Genomic DNA, 12405 nt, shown 5'->3' with positions numbered 1-12405 from the left:
TTGCACAATCTCATGGTCTAAGGAAATGATACTTGACATTAGAAAAGCTTTAGCATACGAACTACACGATCTAGTGCTATGCTTAGGATTGGGTCTTGTCCATCACATCATTCTCCTAATGATGTGATCCCGTTATCAATGACATCCAATGTCCATGGTCAGGAAACCGTAACCATCTATTGATCAACGAGCCAGTCAACTAGAGGCTTACTAGGGACATGGTGTTGTCTATGTATCCACACATGTATCTGAGTTTCCTATCAATACAATTCTAGCATGGATAATAAACGATTATCATGAACAAGGAAATATAATAATAACTAATTTATTATTGCCTCTAGGGCATATTTCCAACAGTCTCCCACTTGCACTAGAGTCAATAATCTAGTTCACATCATCATGTGATTAACACTCACAGGTCACATCGCCATGCGACCAACATCCAAAGAGTTTACTAGTGTCACTAAACTAGTTCACATCATCATGTGATTAAGACTCAATGAGTTCTGGGTTTGATCATGTTTTGCTTGTGAGAGAGGTTTTAGTCAACGGGTCTGCAACATTCAGATCCGTATGTACTTCGCAAATTTCTTATGTCATCTGTAGATGCAACTACTACGCTACATTTGGAGCTATTCCAAATAACTGTTCTACTATACGAATCCAGTTTACTACTCAGAATAATCTGGATTAGTGTCAAAGTTTGCATCGGCGTAACCCTTTACGACGAACTCTTTTACCACCTCTATAATCGAGAAAATTCCTTAGTCCACTAGTTACTAAGGATAACTTTGACCGCTGTCATGTGATCCATTCTTGGATCACTCTTGTACCCCTTGACTAACTCATGGCAAGGCACACTTCAGGTGCGGTACATAGCATAGCATACTGTAGAGAGCCTATGATAAAAGCATAGGGGACGACCTTCGTCCTTCCTCTTTCTTCTGCCGTGGTCGAGCTTTAAGTCTTAACTTCATACCTTACAACTCAGGCAAGAACTCCTTCTTTGACTGATCCATCTTGAACACCTTGAAGATCATGTCAAGGTATGTGCTCATTTGAAAGTACCATTAAGCGTTTTGATCTATCCTTATAGATCTTGATGCTCAATGTTCAAGTAGCTTAATCTAGGCTTTCCATTGAAAAACACTTTCCAAATAACCCTATATGCTTTCCAGAAATTCTACATCATTTCTGATCCATAATATGTCAACAACATATACTCATCAGAAATTCTATAGTGCTCCCACTCACTTCTTTGGAATTACAAGTTTCTCATAAACTTTGTATACACCCAAAACTTTGATCATCTTATCAAAGCATACATTCCAACTCCGAGATGCTTACTCCAGTCATTCTACATCATTTCTGATCCATAATATGTCAACAACATATACTCATCAGAAATTCTATAGTGCTCCCACTCACTTCTTTGGAATTACAAGTTTCTCATAAACTTTGTATACACCCAAAACTTTGATCATCTTATCAAAGCATACATTCCAACTCCGAGATGCTTACTCCAGTCATTCTACATCATTTCTGATCCATAATATGTCAACAACATATACTCATCAGAAATTCTATAGTGCTCCCACTCACTTCTTTGGAATTACAAGTTTCTCATAAACTTTGTATACACCCAAAACTTTGATCATCTTATCAAAGCATACATTCCAACTCCGAGATGCTTACTCCAGTCCCTAGAAGGATTGCTGGAGCTTTGCATACTTATTAGCATCTTTCAGGATTGACAAAACCTTCCGGTTGTATCACATACAACCTTTCCTCAAGAAACTCGTTGAGAAAACAATGTTTTTGACATCCTATCTGCAAGATTTCATAAACAATGCAGTAATCGCTAATATAATTCCAACAGACTCTTAGCATCGCTACGAGTGAGAAGGTCTCATCGTAGTCAACTCCTTGAGCTTGTCGGAAAACATCTTAACGACAAGTCGAGCTTTCTTGATGGTGATACTTACCATCATTGTCCGTCTTCCTTTTAAAATCCATATGTACCTAACAGCCTTACGACCATCAAGTAGTTCTTCCAAAGTCTACACTTTGTTTTCATACATGGATAGTCTCTCGGATTTTATGGCCTCGAGCCATTTATCGAAATCCGGGCCCGTCATCGCTTCCCCATAGCTCATAGGTTCATTGTTGTCTAGCAACATGACTTCCAAGACAGGATTACGTACCACTCTGAAGTAGTACGCATCCTTGTCATCCCACGAGGTTTGGTAGTGACTTGATCTGAAGTTTCATGATCACTATCATAAGCTTCCACTTCAATTGGTGTAGGTCCCATAGGAACAACTCCCTGTGCTCTGCCATACACTAGTTGAAGAGACGGTTCAATAACCTCATCAAGTCTCCACCATCCTCCCACTCAATTCTTTCGAGAGAAACTTTTCCTCGAGAAAGGACCCGATTCTAGAAACAATCCCTTATTGCTTTCGGATCTGAGACAGGAGGTATACCCAACTGTTTTTGGGTGTCCTATGAAGATGCATTTATCCGCTTTCGGTTCGAGCTTATCAGCCTGAAACTTTTTCACATAAGCGTCGCAGCCCCAAACTTTTAAGAAATGACAGCTTAGGTTTCCCTAAACCATAGTTCATACGGTGTCATCTCATCGGAATTACGTGGTGCCCTATTTAAAGTGAATGTGGTTGTCTTTAATGCCTAACCCATAAACTATCGTGGTAATTTGATAAGAGACATCATGGTATGCATCATATCCAATAGGGTGCAGTTATGATGTTCGGACATCACACTACGGTGTTCCAGGCTGTATTAGTTGTGAAACAATTTCCACAATGTCTTAATTCTGTGCCAAACTCGTAATTCAGATATTCATCTCTATGATCATATCATAGATATTTTATCCTCTTGTCACGACGATCTTTCAACTTCACCCTGAAATTACTTGAACCTTTCAATAATTCAGACTCGTGATTCATCAAGTAAATGTACTCAACATCTACTCAAACCATCTGTGAAGTAAGAACATAACGATATCCACTACATGCCTCAGCACTCATTGGACTGCACACATCAAAATGTATTACTTCCAACAGGTTGCTTTCTAGTTCCATTTTACTGAAAATGAGGCTTTCAGTCATCTTGCCCATGTGGTATGATTTGCATGTCCCAAGTGATTCAAAATCAAGTGAGTCAAAACGGTCCATTTGCATGGAGTTTCTTCATGCATATACACCAATAGACATGGTTCGCATGTCTCAAACTTTTCAAAAACGAGTGAGCCCAAAGATCCATCAACATGGAGCTTCTCCATGTGTTTTATACCGATATGACTTATGTGGCAGTGCCACAAGTAGGTGGTACTATCATTACTATCTTTTGGCATGAACATGTGTATCACTACGATCGAGATTCAATAAACCATTCATTTCAGGTGTAAGACCATTTGAAGGTATTATTCAAATAAACAGAGTAACCATTATTCTCTTTAAATGAATAACCGTATTGCGATAGACATAATCCAATCATGTCTATGCTCAACGCAAACACCAAATAACAATTATTTAGGTTTTAATACCAATCTCGATGGTAGAGGGAGCGTACGATATTTGATCAACCTTGGAAATACTTCCAACACATATCGTCATCTCACCTTTAGCTAGTCTCTGTTTATTCCGTAGCTTTTATTTCGAGTTACTAACACTTAGCAACTAAACCGGTATCTAATACCCTGGTGCTACTAGGAGTACTAGTAAAGTACACATCAACACAATGTATATCCAATATACTTCTATCGACCTTGCCAGCCTTCTCATCTACCAAGTATCTAGGGTAATTCTGCTCCAGTGGCTGTTCCCCTTATTACAGAAGCACTCAGTCTCGGGTTTGGGTTCAACCTTGGGTTTCTTCACTAGAGCAGCAGCTGAATTGCCGTTTCATGAAGTATCCCTTTGTTCCCTTGCCCTTCTTGAAACTAGTGGTTTCACCAACCATCAACAATTGATGCTCCTTCTTGATTTCTACTTTCGCGGTGTCAAACATCGCGAATATCTCAAGGATCATCATATATGTCCCTGATATATCATAGTTCATCACGAAGCTCTAGCAGCTTGGTGGTAATGACTTCGGAGAACCATCACTATTTCATCTGGAAGATCAACTCCCACTCGATTCAAGCGATTATTGTACTCAGACAATCTGAGCACAAGCACAACAATTGAGCTTTTCTCCTTAGTTTGTAGGCTAAGAAAATCATCGGAGGTCTTATACCTCTTGACGTGGGCACGAGCCTGAAATCCCAATTTCAGCCCTCATAACATCTCATATGTTTCGCGACGTTTCAAAACGTCTTCGGTGCCTCAACTCTAAACCGTTTAACTGAACTATCACGTAGTTATCAAAATGTGTATGTTAGATGTTCGCAACATCCACAGACAACGTTCGAGGTTCAGCACACTGAGCGGTGCATTAAGGACATAAGCCTTCTATGAAGCAATGAGGACAATCCTCAGTTTACGGACCTAGTCCGCATAATTGCTACTATCAACTTTCAACTAAATTTTCTCTAGGAACATAACTAAACAGTAGAACTGAAGCGCGAGCTACGACATAATTTGCGAAGACCTTTTGACTATGTTCAGGATAATTAAGTTCATCTTCTGAACTCCCACTCAGATAGACATCCCTCTAGTCATCTAAGTGATTACATGATCCGAGTCAACTAGGTCGTGTCCGATCATCACGTGAGACGGACTAGTCAACATCGGTGAACATCTTCATGCTGATCGTATCTACCATACGACTCATGCTCGACCTTTCGGTCTTCTGTGTTCCAAGGCCATGTCTGTACACATGCTAGGCTCGTCAAGTCAACCTAAGTGTTTCACGTGTGTAAATCTGTCTTACACCCGTTGTATGTGAACTTTAGAATCTATCACACCCGATCATCACGTGGTGCTTCGAAACAACGAACTGTCGCAACGGTGCACAGTTAGGGGGAACACTTTCTTGAAATTTTATGAGGGATCATCTTATTTACTACCGTCGTTCTAAGTAAACAAGATGCAAAAACATGATAAACATCACATGCAATCAAATAGTGACATGATATGGCCAATATCATATTGCTCCTTTTGATCTCCATCTTCGGGGCTCCATGATCATCAACGTCACCGGCATGACACCATGATCTCCATCATCATGATCTCTATCATTGTGTCTTCATGAAGTTGTCTCGTCAACTATTACTTCTACTACTACAGCTAACGCGTTAGCAATAAAGTAAAGTAATTACATGACGTTTATGTTGACACGCAGGTCATAAATAAATTAAGACAACTCCTATGGCTCCTGCCGGTTGTCATACTCATCGACATGCAAGTCGTGATTCCTATTACAAGAACATGATCAATCTCATACATCATATATATTCATCACATCCTTTTTGGCCATATCACATCACATAGCATACCCTGCAAAAACAAGTTAGACGTCCTCTAATTGTTGTTTTGCATGTTTTACGTGGCTGGTATGGGTTTCTAGCAAGAACGTTTCTTACCAACGCAAAAACCACAACGTGATATGCCAATTGCTATTTACCCTTCATAAGGACCCTTTTCATCAAATCCGATACGACTAAAGTGGGAGAGACAGACACCATCTAGCCACCTTATGCAACTAGTGCATGTCAGTCGGTGGAACCAGTCTCACGTAAGAGTACGTGTAAGGTCGGTCCGGGCCGCTTCATCCCACGATGCCGCCGAATCAAGATAAGACTAGTGACGGCAAGCATATTGAACAAAATCAACGCCCACAACTACTTTGTGTTCTACTCGTGCATAGAAACTACGCATAGACCTAGCTCATGATGCCACTGTTGGGGAACGTAGCATAAATTCAAAATTTTCCTACGTGTCACCAAGATCTATCTATGGAGTCATCTAGCAACGAGGGAGGAGTGGATCTACATACCATTGTAGATCGTGCGCGGAAGCGTTCAAGAGAACGGGGTTGATGGAGTCGTACTCGTTGTGATCCAAATCACCAACGATCCTAGCGCCGAACGGACGGCACCTCCGCGTTCAACACACGTACGGAGCAGCGACGTCTCCTCCTTCTTGATCCAGCAAGGGGGAAGGAGAGGTTAATGGAGATCCAACAGCACGACGGCATGGTGGAAGTAGCGGGATTCCAACAGGGCTTCGCCAAGCGCTGCGGGAGGAGGGAGATGTGTCATGGGAGGGAGAGGGAGGCGCCAGGGCTTAGGTATGGTTGCCCTCCCTTCCTCCCACTATATATAGGGCCAAGGGAGAGGGGGAGGGCGCAGCCTTGCCCCTTCCTCCAAGGAAGGGTGCGGCCAAGGGGGGGAAGGAGTCCATCCTCCCCAAGGCACCTCGGAGGTGCCTTCCCCCTTTAGGACTCTCCCCTCCTCTTGTCCCTTTGGCGCATGGGCCTCTAGGGGCTGGTGCCCTTGGCCCATATAGGCCAAGGCGCACCCCTTACAGCCCATGTGGCCCCCCGGGGCAGGTGGCCCCACCCGGTGGACCCCCGGGACCCTTCCGGTGGTCCCGGTACAATACCGGTGACCCCAAAACTTGTCCCGATGGCCGAAATAGCACTTCCTATATATAATTCTTTACCTCTGGACCATTCTGGAACTCCTCGTGACGTCCGGGATCTCATCCGGGACTCCGAACAACTTTTGGGTTACCGCATACTAATATCTCTATAACCCTAGCGTCACCGAACCTTAAGTGTGTAGACCCTACGGGTTCGGGAGACACGTAGACATGACCAAGACGACTCTCCGGCCAATAACTAACAGCGGGATCTGGATACCCATGTTGGCTCCCACATGTTCCACGATGATCTCATCAGATGAACCACGATGTCAAGGACTTAATCAATCCCGTATACAATTCCCTTTGTCTAGCGGTACGATACTTGCCCGAGATTCGATCGTCGGTATCCTGATACCTTGTTCAATCTCGTTACCGGCAAGTCTCTTTACTCGTTCCATAACACATCATCCCGTGATCAACTCCTTGATCACATTGTGCACATTATGATGATGTCCTACCGAGTGGGCCCAGAGATACCTCTCCGTCACACGGAGTGACAAATCCCAGTCTCGATTCGTGCCAACCCAACAGACACTTTCGGAGATACCTGTAGTGTACCTTTATAGCCACCCAGTTACGTTGTGACGTTTGGCACACCCAAAGCATTCCTACGGTATCCGCGAGTTGCACAATCTCATGGTCTAAGGAAATGATACTTGACATTAGAAAAGCTTTAGCATACGAACTACACGATGTAGTGCTATGCTTAGGATTGGGTCTTGTCCATCACATCATTCTCCTAATGATGTGATCCCGTTATCAACGACATCCAATGTCCATGGTCAGGAAACCGTAACCATCTATTGATCAACGAGCTAGTCAACTAGAGGCTTACTAGGGACATGGTGTTGTCTATGTATCCACACATGTATCTGAGTTTCCTATCAATACAGTTCTAGCATGGATAATAAACGATTATCATGAACAAGGAAATATAATAATAATCAATTTATTATTGCCTCTAGGGCATATTTCCAACAGTCTCCCACTTGCACTAGAGTCAATAATCGAGTTCACATCGCCATGTGATTAACACTCACAGGTCACATCGCCATGTGACTAACACCCAAGAGTTTACTAGAGTCAGTAGTCTAGTTCACATCACTATGTGATTAACACTCAATGAGTTCTAGGTTTGATCATGTTGCTTGTGAGAGAGGTTTCAGTAAACGGGTCTGCAACATTCAGATCCGTATGTACTTCGCAAATTTCTGGGTCATCTTGTAGATGCAACTACTACGCTACATTTGGAGCCATTCCAAATAACTGTTCTACTTGGAGCTATTCTAAATTGTTGCTCCATTATACGTATCCGGTATCTCTACTCAGAGCTATCCGGATAGGTGTTAAGCTTGCATCGACGTAACCCTTTACGACGAACTCTTTTACCACCTCCATAATCGAGAAAAATTCCTTAGTCCACTAGTTACTAAGGATAACTTTGACCGTTGTCCTGTGATCCATTCTTGGATCACTCTTGTACCCCTTGACTGACTCATGGCAAGGCACACTTCAGGTGCGGTACACAGCATAGCATACTGTAGAGCCTACGTCTTAAGCATAGGGGACGACCTTCGTCCTTTCTCTCTATTTTGCCGTGGTCGAGCTTTAAGTCTTAACTTCATACCTTACAACTCAGGCAAGAACTCCTTCTTTGACTGTCCATCTTGAACACCTTCAAGATCATGTCAAGGTATGTGCTCATTTGAAAGTACTATTAAGCGTTTTGATCTATCCTTATAGATCTTGATGCTCAATGTTCAAGTAGCTTAATCCAGGCTTTCCATTGAAAAACACTTTCCAAATAACCCTATATGCTTTCCAGAAATTCTACGTCATTTCTGATCAACAATATGTCAACAACATATACTCATCAGAAATTCTATAGTGCTCCCACTCACTTCTTTGGACATACAAGTTTCTCATAAACTTTGTATACACCCAAAATCTTTGATCATCTCATCAAAGCATACATTCCAACTCCGAGATGCTTACTCCAGTCCTCAGAAGGATTGCTGGAGCTTTGCATACTTATTAGCATATTTCAGGATTGATAAAACCTTCCGGTTGTATCACATACAACCTTTCCTCAAAAATCGTCGAGGAAACAATGTTTTGATATCCTATCTGCAAGATTTCATAAATGATGCAGTAATTGCTAATATAATTCCAACAGACTCTTAGCATCGCTACGAGTGAGAAAGTCTCACCGTAGTCAACTCCTTGAACTTGTCGGGAAACTTCTTAACGACAAGTCGAGCTTTCTTAATGGTGACATTTACCATCATTGTCCGTCTTCCTTTTAAATCCATCTGTACTCAACAGCCTCACGACCATCAAGTAGTTCTTCCAAAGTCTACACTTTGTTTTCATACATGGATCCTCTCTCGGATTTTATGGCCTCGAGCCATTTATCGGAATCCGGGCCCACCATCGCTTCTCCATGGCTCGTAGGTTCATTGTTGTCTAGCAACATGACTTCCAAGACAGGATTACGTACCACTCTGAAGTAGTACGCATCTTGTCATCCCACGAGGTTTGGTAGTGACTTGATCCAAAGTTTCATGATCACTATCATAAGCTTCCACTTCAATTGGTGTAGGTGCCACAGGAACAACTTCCTGTGCCCTGCCACACACTAGTTGAAGAGACAGTTTAATAACCTCATCAAGTCTCCACCATCCTCCCACTCAATTCTTTCGAGAGAAACTTTTCCTCAAGAAAGGACCCGATTCTAGAAACAATCCCTTATTGCTTTCGGATCTGAGACAGGAGGTATACCCAACTGTTTTGGCTGTCCTATGAAGATGCATTTATCCGCTTTGGGTTCGAGTTTATCAGCCTGAAACTTTTTCACATAAGCGTCGCAGCCCCAAACTTTTAAGAAATGACAGCTTAGGTTTCTCTAAACCATAGTTCATACGGTGTCATATCATCGGAATTACGTGGTGCCCTATTTAAAGTGAATGTGGTTGTCTCTAATGCCTAACCCATAAACTATCATGGTAATTCGATAAGAGACATCATGGTATGCATCATATCCAATAGGGTGCAGTTATGATGTTAGGACACACCATCACACTATGGTGTTCCAGGCTGTATTAGTTGTGAAACAATTTCCACAATGTCTTGATTCTTTGCCAAACTCGTAATTCAGATATTCATCTCTATGATCATATCATAGATCTTTTATCCTCTTGTCATGACGATCTTTCAACTTCACCCTGAAATTACTTGAACCTTTCAATAATTCAGACTCATGATTCATCAAGTAAATATACTCAACATCTACTCAAATCATCTGTGAAGTAAGAACATAACTATTTCCACTACATGCCTCAGCACTCATTGGACTGCACACATCAAAATGTATTACTTCCAACAAGTTGCTTTCTAGTTCCATTTTACTGAAAACGAGGCTTTCAGTCATCTTGCCCATGTGGTATGATTTGCATGTTTCAAGTGATTCTAAATCAAGTGAGTCCAAATGGTCCATTTGCATGGAGTTTCTTCATGCATATACACCAATAGACATGGTTCGCATGTCTCAAACTTTTCAAAAACGAGTGAGCCCAAAGATCCATCAACATGGAGCTTCTTCATGCGTTTTATACCAATATGACTTACGTGGCAGTGCCACAAGTGGGTGGTACTATCTTATATCTTTTGACATGAACATGTGTATCACTATGATCGAGATTCAATAAACCATTCATTTTAGGTGCAAGACCATTGAAGGTATTATTCAAATAAACAGAGTAACTATTATTCTCTTTAAATGAATAACCACATTGCGATAGACATAATCCAATCATGTCTATGCTCAACGCAAACACGTAATAACAATTATTTAGATTTAACACCAATCTCGATGGTAGAGGGAGCGTGCGATGCTTGATCATATCAACATTGGAAACACTTCCACTACATATCGTCAGCTCACCTTCAACTAGTCTCCGTTTATCCCGTAGCTTTTATTTCGAGTTAGTAACACTTAGCAACCGAACCGGTATCTAATACCCTGGTGCTACTAGGAGTACTAGTAAAGTACACATTAACATAATACATCCAATATACTTCTATCGACCTTGCCAGCCTTCTTATCTACCAAGTATCTAGGGTAATTCTGCTCCAGTGGCTGTTCCCTTTATTACAGAAGCACGTAGTCTCGGGTTTGGGTTCAACCTTGGGTTTCTTCACTAGAGGAGCTGAATTGCCGTTTCATGAAGTATCCCTTCGTGCCCTTGCCCTTCTTGAAACTAGTGGTTTCACCAACCATCAACAATTGATGCTCCTTCTTGATCTCTACTTTAGTGGTGTCAAACATCGCGAATATCTCAAGGATCATCATATATGTCCCTGATATATTATAGTTCATCACGAAACTCAAGCAGCTTGGTAGTAATGACTTCGGAGAACCATCACTATTTCATCTGGAAGATCAACTCCCACTCGATTCAAGCGATTGTTGTACTCAGACAATCTGAGCGCAAGTTCAACAATTGAGCTTTTCTCCCTTAGTTTGCAGGCTAAGAAAATCGTCGGAGGTCTTATACCTCTTGACGTGGGCACGAGCCTGAAATCCCAATTTCAGCCCTCGAAACATCTCATATGTTTCGCGACGTTCCAAAACGTCTTCGGTGCCTCAACTCTAAACCGTTTAACTGAACTATCACGTAGTTATCAAAATGTGTATGTCAGATGTTCGCAACATCCACAGACAACGTTTGAGGTTCAGCACACTGAGCGGTGCATTAAGGACATAAGCCTTCTATGAAGCAATGAGGACAATCCTCAGTTTACGGACCTAGTCCGCATAATTGCTACTATCAACTTTCAACTAAATTTTCTCTAGGAACATAACTAAACAGTAGAACTGAAGCGCGAGCTACGACATAATTTGCGAAGACCTTTTGACTATGTTCAGGATAATTAAGTTCATCTTATGAACTCCCACTCAGATAGACATCCCTCTAGTCATCTAAGTGATTACATGATCCGAGTCAACTAGGCCGTGTCCGATCATCACGTGAGACGGACTAGTCATCATCGGTGAACATCTTCATGTTGATCGTATCTACCATACGACTCATGCTCGACCTTTCAGTCTCTTGTGTTCCGAGGCCATGTCTGTACATGCTAGGCTCGTCAAGTCAACCTAAGTGTTTCGCGTGTGTAAATCTGTCTTACACCCGTTGTATGTGAACGTAAGAATCTATCACACCCGATCATCACGTGGTGCTTCGAAACGACGAACTTTCGCAACGGTGCACAGTTAGGGGGAACACCTTCTTGAAATTTTAGTGAGGGATCATCTTATTTACTACCGTCGTTCTAAATAAACAAGATGCACAAACATGATAAACATCACATGCAATCAAATAGTGACATGATATGGCCAATATCATATTGCTCCTTTTGATCTCCATCTTCGGGGCTCCATGATCATCATCGTCACCGGCATGACACCATGATCTCCATCATCATGATCTCCATCATCGTGTCTTCATGAAGTTGTCTCATCAACTATTACTTCTACTACTACAGCTAACGGTTAGCAATAAAGTAAAGTAATTACATGACGTTTATGTTGACACGCAGGTCATAAATAAATTAAGACAACTCCTATGGCTCCTGCCGGTTGTCATACTCATCGACATGCAAGTCGTGATTCCTATTACAAGAACATGATCAATCTCATACATCACATATATCATTCATCACATCCTTTGGCCATATCACATCACATAGCATACCCTGCAAAAACAAGTTAGACGTCCTCTAATTGTTGTTT

This window comes from Triticum urartu, chromosome 7 (genome assembly GCF_003073215.2).
Source record: "Triticum urartu cultivar G1812 chromosome 7, Tu2.1, whole genome shotgun sequence".
NCBI classification, from domain to species: Eukaryota; Viridiplantae; Streptophyta; class Magnoliopsida; order Poales; family Poaceae; genus Triticum; species Triticum urartu.
This window is presented reverse-complemented; position numbering follows the sequence as displayed.